We start from the raw sequence: 11,260 nt of genomic DNA, 5'->3' as shown, positions 1-11,260 counted from the left end.
GCCTGGTGTCATCAGGACTTAAATGCTGGATGACTCCCTCATCTCTCCAGCATCTGAAGATGAGAAGAATGATGTGGGGCACAGTACCAACATTCTGACTGACCCCATGGAGCAAATGTGTCCTCATACCATGGGGCAGCTCAGCTGAGCTGAGGGCAGCTATTGGAGCTTATACTTTCCTCCCTGGAGGAGCAAGGAGGCTGCCTTGCAGCTTCAACCCTTCCCTTCTCAGAACAGAAATCATGGAAGTTATGGAAGTGTAAAGCACCACAGGATACCCTTACCTACTGCCCTGTATTTCTGCTAATATGATCACTCAAAAGGGTACTGGGGGCTTGATGCTACCCTACTGGAAGTCACCAGTGACTCAGAGGTCTCTAAGAAAAGGACCGGGGAACATCAGCACATTGAATGTACTATCAGTATAAATTTTTGTCAAATACTGACACGTGTTGATCTAGCTGGAGATCTTAAGCGGGGCCAGGATCCTGTAATCCTTTCCTGGGTGGGTAATTTACTCTCAGAATAGTCTTGATAGTTCCCTCAGGACTTCACTGAATATGGATTAGCAGGAGGAGGTTTCTTGCAAGGCTAAGCTCCTCACGGTGAAGGAACCAACTCCTTTCACTGATGTTAGCTGAATGTTCGTAAAGAAAGATGGATAAACTTACAAAGCTGTGGATTGCTGAGTACAGGAATGCTTCAGTCACTCATTCCCAGTGTAAAGGAGTAACATCATTACTAGATCTAATCAATGATTTTCAGCTGAAATTATTTTCTCTAGAAAATTTCAGGGTTCCCCCAAAATTCCTTTCTTTTTAATATCACTGCTCTTGACACACTTGCCACTGCCACTGCAGTCTTCTGATGCCACTTAGCAGCAATCCACTTAGGAGTGGAAAATTTAGGTTTGCTTTTCCTTAAAATCCTTTTCCCAAACAAGGAACAAAATTCTAAATTTTTCTTTGTGGATTACTTTGACTTAGTTTGTTTTTTTAAGTCTTTTTTTGTAGGACCTTCCTTTGCCTGTTACTTTGACATGGAAGGAGACCTGTAAACAACGATTTGCCCAAGCATAAGCCTATAGCAGTAAATGCTATGCCGAAAAATATGGGATTCTTGAAGGGTATAAAGCAATCTCCTAAGAAAGACAGTAAACTAAAATTCACTAAATCTCAGATCCACACCCAAATAGTATTATCTTGACTATTAACAGCACATCTCATATTCATTTCCCATTTCTGCCTGTGCTATCTCATTCTTTTGAAACTAAGTTCCTAAGTGCAAGAAATATCTGTAATGTATTTGTGCAGCACTAACACAATGGGACCCTTAAATCCACTGCAGCCTCTAGATTCTGCTACAACACAAATTAATAATGATAAGGAGGATCTCTATGCCATGGGAGCATAAGACACTGTCATCACTTCCTATTTAGTTTTTTTTTTAGGATTCCCTGGTTCACAAGCAGGTACCAAAACTGCCAGATAAGCTTCCAGCTGTTCCTATTAAGGCATATTCATGGTTATTTTGCAAATGTTCATTAGGATTTTAGCTGTAAAGGCGCTTGATGGAACATCTCTGAAGATTCACCTTCCGAAAGTGCACAAATGGTTCATGCAAATGGTAATGCACCGTATGGATATAGATATTCCTAGTAGCAGAGACTTTTAAGTGGTACTCTCAAGAAATGGCTGCTGGATAGTATTCAGTATTTCCCAATTATTGCACTTAGACAGAGTCTGATCTCATCAGAGAATGTTTAAAACCTTGCCAGAAATAACAGATCATTGGGTATAGAACAACTCTAAACAAGCCCTTTTGGTGGCAATCTATGCAGAAGTAAACATAGGTTATCCAACAATAAAGAGAAAATATGCCATTTTTATTACCTGAGCTTCACTGCTGCAGACACAGAAACACACCTGTTAACAAGTATGAGAACGAGCATGTGGGGATATGGCCTGTGCAGAATAGACAGTGTTGAGGTAAACAGACATTATTCTGCTGTTCCTCTACCCCGGTTACAATACAACTGTTGTATTATATGTGGCATTGCAGATCAGGACAGTTTATTACTATAAACATTAAAAGCAACTTGATCAATGGGGTACAATAGACCCCACTACACCAGAAACTCCATTTACAGCATCTAAGGTAACATTGCAGATGGTCATTTTATTTTCCGGAAAGTTTTCTTTTACATTTCAAGTGCTGCACTTGATGGTTTATTAAAGGGTTTGCCAGAATTAGTTTTATCTAAACAGTGGCAATAAACTTTACTACTGGCTCTTTACCCTGCAAGATTTTGCTTTTCCCTGGTCATTTCTATTCAACCAGTCTGTTTTCCACTATGATTTTCCCTTTGTCTGGTCTGCAACATATTTGTGACTAAACAAATCAACAGCATCAGTTCAGTAGATGGATCTTCAGACCCAAACTCCAGAGTAAATTCCATAATCAACTAGGCTGAATGATGCTTTTAGCAGGCCAAGGCTGATACTGACTATAATTCACATTCCCTGGGTACACTGCTCCGTAATAAAGCTTGAATGTCAGGCATGTCAGCCAAGAGCTAACATACCTGTTTGAACTAGTCTTGTGCCAATGGAAACATATCACAAACTGAAAACATTTAGCCTACTGTATAATCGTAAATGGATTCTTTTTAACCAAATGAAGAATAATCACTTATACATCAGCACACAAATATGTTAAATGTTAATATGTAATAAAGCCTTAAACCACTCCTAGTTGGCATGTTCAGAATAATGTCACTGTAAATAAATACATTGAAGAGCTATTAGAGTCCAAGACATTTTTGCCCATCAGTAGTATTAGTTTAGCGGGACAAACTTTCATTATATTCTGACATTTGGTACGTACGGTACGTTGTTTATGCACTAAATGTCAGAATATAAAGACGGTTTAGCCCTTTTATTTATGTGTTTAAGAGTTATTAATTTAAGAGTGACCTTATTTAATCAAAACTGCTGTTTAATAAAAATCACGTCCACAGATTTCAAAATAGAGCTTTTGGTTCTGAAGAGACATTAGTTTTTGTTTAACACTCAGATATGTGCTTAGCCCTCCTTGGAATCCTTTTTTCCCCTCTAAGCTTGCAACTCCAGCATGCACAATGGTTTAATCGTATATTGTTCTCTGAGTACTAACCCTTTACAAATCATATGACATAAAAAGAAAAATAAGTAACATTGTAAAGACAGTAATGAGAACTGTTGAGCTAAAGTGCCTCTTAAAGAAATCCTAATAAATTCCAGAATTTCTAGTCTTCTGGCAAGCTTTCCATTTAGAATAAAATCAATGATCAATGGTTGCAAACAGTCAGCATCAGGCTTGCATGCCTCCAGAGCAGAAAAAACTCATAGACGAAAGATGACATTTAAAGGAAAAAAGCTGACATTGACTCCATCACTGTCATTGCTTCTGCCATAAAGCAGCTTCAAATATTAAAACATTTTTCATCTGTGCTGCATTATTGGCACCAGAAATTGTTTTCTCTCTGTCTGATACTCACTTGAACTGCAGCAGAGCTCCCTAGAGACTCCAGATTGTTACCAAGGCCTCATAACATATTGGCAGTTGATGTGGTGGTGTTCATGTACACTTGCCACTCACAAAGGAGCCTCCCCCTCCCTTCACACTCATAGGAAAAAGAAAATGCTCCAACAGGAATTTCAGTCAAGTTCAATGAGTTCACTGACTCGGATGTAGGAGCTGGTGTGCATCACTTTGTGTGGCCTCCTTGAACTCAGTATGGGTTTGGGGTGGGTGGGTATATTGTCCACATTTGTGGTTTTCTGCCAGTGTATTAACAAACTGACTATTTGCATCGATTTTTTCTCAAAATCTCTGTCCTCCTCCTTTTACATAAATACCTCTTAATTCACCTCGCATTCTATGCTCAAGCTGTTCCCAGGTAAGCGTTTCGCAATTCAATGGGAAAAGCAGGGCTTTTGTTGATCGGTGCACTTACAATCTGTCACTAGGAGGGAAGGCAGATTTAGACGCACCGCGGAAAGCCTTCGCTTACTGTAGTATAATCTTGGCATAAGTTTTTATGCAAACACACCAGTAGTATATAGGTCAGTGAGAACTGCTAGGCAAATAAACCATAACTAATGCATCGGCTCGTCAACAGAAATTAGGCACCTAAATCCCTATTATTGTTAAAAACACTGTGGAAATTAATGAATACACTGCATTTTGCATCATCTAACAAAAAAACCACAAACCTAGTATGTTGTCAAGCACCGGTACTCCCTCAGTTTATGAAAGACGATGCAATTAAATGCAGCTTCACATCATCAAAAATGATTCATGCATCCTCCTACTAGAAAGAAGACTGAGCCTTTCATGAACAGAGGCTTCTGTCAGAAGCACTTGCCCAAGATCTAATGTTCAGAAGGACGTGGGGCAGCGGGACAGGTGGGTCAGCTCTACCTCCAGTCCCTTTGGTGCATTACGACCATCACAGGGATGGAGTCTGTGTCACCTCTGACTTATTACCAAATGCAATAACAAAACAAAGCAAAGACAGCCAGTAAATTATCTTCCGTTATTTTCTACTGTCTCTACCCTCCTTCCTTGTCAGCAAATACACCCACTTGGACATTCCAGGTGTAAAACAGAATGAATGCCGCAATTTGCAACTGCATCCAGCCATTTTTTTTTAAGACTAAGGTCTCTGCCCTGTGACACACAAGCAACATTGTCCACCAGACCCTTTGAGAATATTTGCAGTTATAGCAAAGCAAAAAATTAAGACTCAGACTGACAGGAAGCAAAGATTTGCTCACTGTTCACAACTTCGCCACCTTCATCCACCTTTTGACCAACAGAGCCAAGGGACTGCTACTCAAAACGTTTCCAGCAGCTGGGGCATGACAGCACACAGAAGCTGACCGTGGTCTCTGTGCCTGCTGTACACCTCAGCTCTTACAGGCCATAAACCACTAATGTCGGCATCCCACAAACTACCAGACTGGGAATCAGCCAGCAATACTGCTCCTAGTGCCATACTGCCTGGCACCAACTGGTGTCACAAACCGATACAATTGCAAAGCAAAAGGTGACCCTAAGGGATTGCCCCACTGCTTGGATGACAGTGTTGGTGCATCTTGTGCTTTGAAGAGAGGCTTGAGCTTCTCCTGCTGTTATCTCGCTGTGGTGCTGTCTCACCTCATGAGATAGACTTTTAAAAAAAGCCTGGACAATCAAGGGACGTAAAAGGGTTTAAACACCCCTAATCTACCCTCTTCCAAAATAGAAACCCTGAAAAAATCCATGCCCACCTTGTCCCGGGGCAAACCAGCTCACACAAATCAACTTGGCTGTCCCCTTCCTGCCTGGCCCCAGGAGAAGGCCTGAATACCTACGCTATATCCCACTGCCCTCTCGCATATGGTATTACCTTATTGTGCAGACCATTTTGTAAACAAAAGTAAGCCACAAAGAGCAAATGGTGTCCCTGGCCCTGCTCAGGGTGTCAGGGAACCTCCTAGATGTGGGTAACAAAATTTGCAGACACCAGTGCCCAAAACTGCAACAGGATGGTCTGTTTTAGCAAGTTCAGCATCTAATTAGAGCAAGCGGCTCTAATCTCAGCTCTGACAACAACTGGCTGCCTCGACAGGGGCAAATCTTTGTCTTTCTGTTGTCTGTCCCAAACACAGACAGTTACTTGCTTCTCACCAGAGCTGCTGCAGAACTGGCTAGCTGCGCGCAAGCCGCTGACAAAGAGGAAAATGCAGGACCAGGATGAGAAGTATTGGTTGAACCCCTACCATCAAGCAAAGCAGAGATGAAAAAAGGTATATTGGCGCACAGGGTGGTGAAAGGGGCAGGAATGAAGGTGAGAGGAGGATGTGTTATGTTGCCAAATGGCTTGGTTTGTCTCAGTGGAAGACATCCAGCATCCCTCCACTTTGGGATTTGTTTTTTTCACAATGTCACTAGGACACAGTTTCCTGGAGACTGACAGCATTAAAAAAAAAATTATAGGGTTTCAGTCTATGAAAAGGAAGTAATCATTTGCCACAGACCTTTTGCTGGATATTATCTCATGAGTCATGACCCATATCAAGAGAGCAGCCATTTGAGTCTGACTTGAAAAGCCAGTGGTTGATAATGTTCCCCATATATTCCTGCAGGTAACAAGTGATATTTAGCTCAGAAGGTCTGTATAACTTGGCTTGCTGGCCCTTTTAACTCAAGAAACTGCCTGAGAGTGAATGACAGACTAGAGAGATTGTGTTGAAAACAAACAGAAAGAAAAATCAAATAAAAAGTATCTGTGTGGGTTGTTTTATTGTGGAAGTGAATGACAGCATTAGGATTTAGACCTCCTAGTTTAACACATCCTGCCTTCCCTAGTTTAATAACTATACATACAACTAAAAGACAGCATATAAAAACATGTAGCGATTTAGTGGATCAGGGTTGCTGTATTTGGATTATCAGGGCATTTAGGGGAAAAGGAAAAAAAAAAAAAAAAGAAAAAAAAAAGACCACACAGGGAGACAGCGCAAAGAGCCTCTCCACAACCATCTGCCACAACATCACGTGGCTCTGTAAACTGACAGACACTCCTTTAGCAGGGCCCAGGCACGTCAGATGAATCAATCAATCAAAAAAATTCTTATGAAACTTAATCACAGAGGGTCGTGTTAGGGAGTGGGGAACAGATTAAATTACCACGGTATTAGATACGGGAAATGATTTCTGTCAAAACCATCTTTACTGCAATTATAATATGTTAATTATGTATTTCATTAAGTAAGTGGATTAGAGTCTGCACAGATGAAATCACGCTGAAGGCTTTGAATCATTTGCTGAGCAGTGTGGGAGGACTGGTGTGAATGGAACTCAGTTAATTTTGAAAACTTTCACATGCTAAACATGTCCCCCCCCCAACTGCAGGAAATAAATGCCTCCCAGATTGCTGTGTAAAACATCCAAAGACCACATTAATTTTAGTGATGTAATCAGATCATGCCTGATGTGGTCCAGGAGCTTGTCAAAGATGCCATAAATGTGTTTGTGTATAACGAAGCTACACTGTCTCCGAATCTGCCAGCCATAGAAGGAAGATAACTTGGACAGGATACCAGCTTTCTTTCAGTCTGTGCTCCAGAACAGAGCACTACCCAGCACAGCAGGAAAACAAAAGTCCCCCTTATTTTAGGTACTGCATAGCCATGTATGCAGCTGCCAGCCATAGGCTGACTGCAACATTTAGCCTGCAAATGCATTTAAATAGCACAGCTCTGCAGTATCCCGCATCTTTTGTGCTCCTGCGTATTTCCCATTCGACGACCAAAAGGTCCTGGATTCATAGGAAAGGGCTAGTTAGCGATGTACAAACAGTAGCCCTGATAAGCCAATAATTTGCCATGTGTTTCTGTGCACCTGAAGGGACTCATGCTGGGTGAAATGCTCAGAAAGCATAAGTCAGCACAGCTACTGGTGTCAGTAGGACCAAGCTGCTTTACACCATGGGAGGATCTGGCCCAACACCATAAGCCTCATATTTTTTTAGGACAGATTATTGATGTTCGTAGGTACAGTGAGAAACCACCTGCATAAGCTACATGCAATCCTGAAATGATCATTTTCTTCGTTTGAATTCAGTGAGTGAAAGAGAAAGAGAGCGTGTTTCTGTTTCAGTAGTTAGATGTTCGTCGTGCATTTAATGCTGTGCTCTTGACAGAGAAAAGAACATGAAATAAGGGAAGATCACGGTAACTATTGTTCTCCTCACTCCCCAATAAATTAAATGGCTCATTTTCGAGGTTTATCTCAGAAAGGCAAATTAATGAATAAATAAAAATAAATGTGTCAAGCTCTAATTAACAACAAGAATTGGGCATCTTGTCATGGGATTGTAGTCTTAGCAGTAGGTAACCTTCCATTCAGGGGAGACTACCTCACATATTAAAAATAAAAGGACATTCAGTGTCACAAAGGAATAAATCTTCCAGCTCCTGCATATCCCTCTCTTCTTTGGAATAGCTTCCAGGGTAGGAAAATCATTCAAAATATATGTGAAAAAATAAGAGCAAAATAATTAATTTTAAAAAGGAGAACATATACAATATACATAAATTTGCCTCATCCCAATTATTTAGTTATCAGTAATAATCACAAGGGATTTAAAAGGAGGAAAGAATCTGAGACAGCATAACACCCTGCACGGAGTGAACGTTGGTGTAAATGACTGGAAAAGGTTGGCTGATTTGATGAAAACCCAATCAGACTCTCTAGGGAGATATTACTTTCCTCATTATTCCACTGATTGGCCTTATTTCATCTGAAGAATGCAGCACATTCTTTACAGTGCTGGCAAGCCTCTTTAACAATATCCAAGGAAAAAAACCCTATCACCTCTGTAATCGAAACAACAAGGAAATTAACCAGAGTCACTTTCCTCAGGGAACTGTTACAGAACCCCCCAAAATCTTCTGATGGATTGGCAGAGCGAAGCTGTGAGGCAAAGGGGGTGGGATTTTGTCAGATTTGGCACACAGCAAAAGCCTTTTATAAATTTGCTAAAAGCAACTAAAACAGCAGGCTCAAGCCATAACTCCGCCCTCTGCACTGGGAAAAAAAAATAACACTTGAGTTGTTTGCTTGTAGCAACCTAATCTTAACCAACAGTGACATAATTTACTAAGGGAGTTCGTTCTTGTGATACAAAATTTGTTATGCCCACATCACTGTGCAGGGCTTTAGAATAAAGCAGCAATTTCAAGTCAAGTACAAAACACACTTGTGAAATTCAGTCTGAGAACTGTGTTATCAATGGCCTCAAGCTTGCAATAACTGTTAATTAAGTGTATTTTTCATTATTCTTTAGCAAAGAAGCAAGATTTAATGATGTAAGTTAACAATAGATGATAATTTAGAGTAGTGACAATAGTTTAATTATTCACACACACGTAAAAGTTAACTTCATAACTTATTTCTTTGTAAGAACAAGTTCATTTAAAATATTTTGAACAGTGCATACAATTACCACATACGGTATCTTGCCACACCGTTTTTGCGGATACAAGTCAATTTGCTACAGAAGTCTCTCCTCTGGCAGAAATGCAGAAAAGGAATTCTCAGCCTTAATTATTATTTTTTTTTCCTGTTTGGGAGGAGAAGAGAAATTACTAGCGATAGATAGCGGTGGGCCCACTAGGTTAAAAACTGAGGTCAGAATCCTCAAACAATGGATCTCAAGATTGCCCAAGCTATTTCCAAACCTTCCACAAAAGCCTTTGTTGAATTACAGGAAATACTGGGGGAGGAGAATAAAAATACAGCTTATGATGAGCTGGAAAATGATGCTCAAAACCTACTTGAACATCAACTTCTGAATGCATTTAAATGTCTTGAGATCATCAATATCTTAAGCTAAATCTAGATTAAATGTAGTCAAGAGCCTTTTGTAAGGAAGATATTTGTAGTGTTTGTAATAGAACAATAAAAAGGGGTATCAGTTTGACTCAAAGACTGTGAGTACCCAAGGAAATTATAATCATAATGCATTTAAATAAAAACGGATTCAAAAGAACCATCTATTAAGTAAGCAATAACGAAATAATGATTCACTGTTCAATCAATTAATCTGTTTCAATGCTGTGTTTTGTACATTTTGCTTTCATTGCAATGGACAAGTCAGCAATATTAGACTGGATTTCCTCATTGGGAATGTGGAGATGTTCCTCAGTTATTACTCAAAACTCTCAGAAATGTCTGTCACACAGAGAATTAGAACTCAGTATGCCATATCTATTTTCAGCTGACTCTTTGATTTACAGTTTTCTCCAATGCTGTCTCTAAAAACCTGCAGGGATAATAATGATGGTAGCCTGATCCATTGGTCTAATCAGGCTATTCTTTCTCTCTGTTAAGATCACATTTTAAAAGACCGATTCAAAGCCAATTAAAGATTTCATAGCCTCTGAAGTGTCCTGCACCCAGTCTGGAAGAGTCCTTCAATAGCATACACCGTGAAGAGCTATGAGGGTCTCTATTTTCAAGGAAATGCTCTTCCCTTCAAATAACAAATAAGAAAGAAACAAACAAACAAAGAAAAAAAAAAGAAGTCGAGGCAGATGCACGCATGGACACCAATAAATCTGGGTATGCTGAAGTAGCGGGAAGGTTACGATTATAAAGATTATTCCCATTTGCAAGGGTTTTCCTGTTTTGCAGTTTTATTTCTAAGCAAGGCTAGCTGAAAGTGAGGTCAGGGCCAAGCTACTTATTTGACTTAAGCATGCATAATTGACACCCATGTTTTGGACTCCCACTTCCCTGAGTGTGCTCTTGGGAAGCCCCCTCAAATTTTGAGTGGTTGCAGAGTAACGAGAGAAGTGTGGGAGACATTACATTCCTGCCTCTGAACTGGTTCAAACATAATTAATTATGCCTTTTTCTCCTCCTCGATTCATATTGCTATGAAAGCCAGTATATTTGTTCTTCCAGCAAACACAAGACCCTTCTTTTTGTCAAGCTTATCAGAGTCACACAATTCAGTATTGAATCTTCTTGGAATAAACAAATACTCTGCCTATAATAGAGCCAGAAAATGTGACTACCTCAGGATAAGCTTGTCCATCAGAGCACTGGAAGCAAGGAGAGACACCATGACCTTTGGATCTGTGTTAGGGAAGTACCTTTGTTAGAAGGTGGCGCCCATGTTGTGGAGCCAAACATCTGTTTCTTTATACTAAAAATGCTGCAATATCAAGCTCAGTGCCTTGTGATGTGAATGTCTATAAAATTCTGAGGATAAGACAAAATTCACTGTTTTGCAAGTAATGCTTATTGCGAGCTGCTGAAACTGGAATGATAGTTCAAAAGATTAGCTAAATAACCTAAAAGATTGCCATGTTATCAAGCAGCAGCTCTGTTCCACTCTGGCCATCGGAAAAAAGAAATTTGAAGGAAAATCTCAGGATGAGTGGGAGTGGAGAACATGAGGAAAAAGAGATTCAGTACCACTGAGTACATCTTGAGGAGAAGACGCCAGAAGTTCTGTCGTTTTGTGAACATACTGTGGTATCTGCACCCTGCGTGCTCCTCTTGCATGACCCTATGGTTCATCGTAAGACACAGAAATACTTATTCTTGGATCCTAAGGGTTGACCACTTAGACATATAGTTTCTCCAGCAGGCTTTGAAGGTCACAACCATCCCTGCATTGCTGTGGTAGTGATGTTTGCCCTTACAGCAATAACTGAAT

The sequence above is a fragment of the Larus michahellis genome, chromosome 4 (genome assembly GCF_964199755.1).
Source record: "Larus michahellis chromosome 4, bLarMic1.1, whole genome shotgun sequence".
Taxonomy (NCBI): Eukaryota; Metazoa; Chordata; class Aves; order Charadriiformes; family Laridae; genus Larus; species Larus michahellis.
This window is presented reverse-complemented; position numbering follows the sequence as displayed.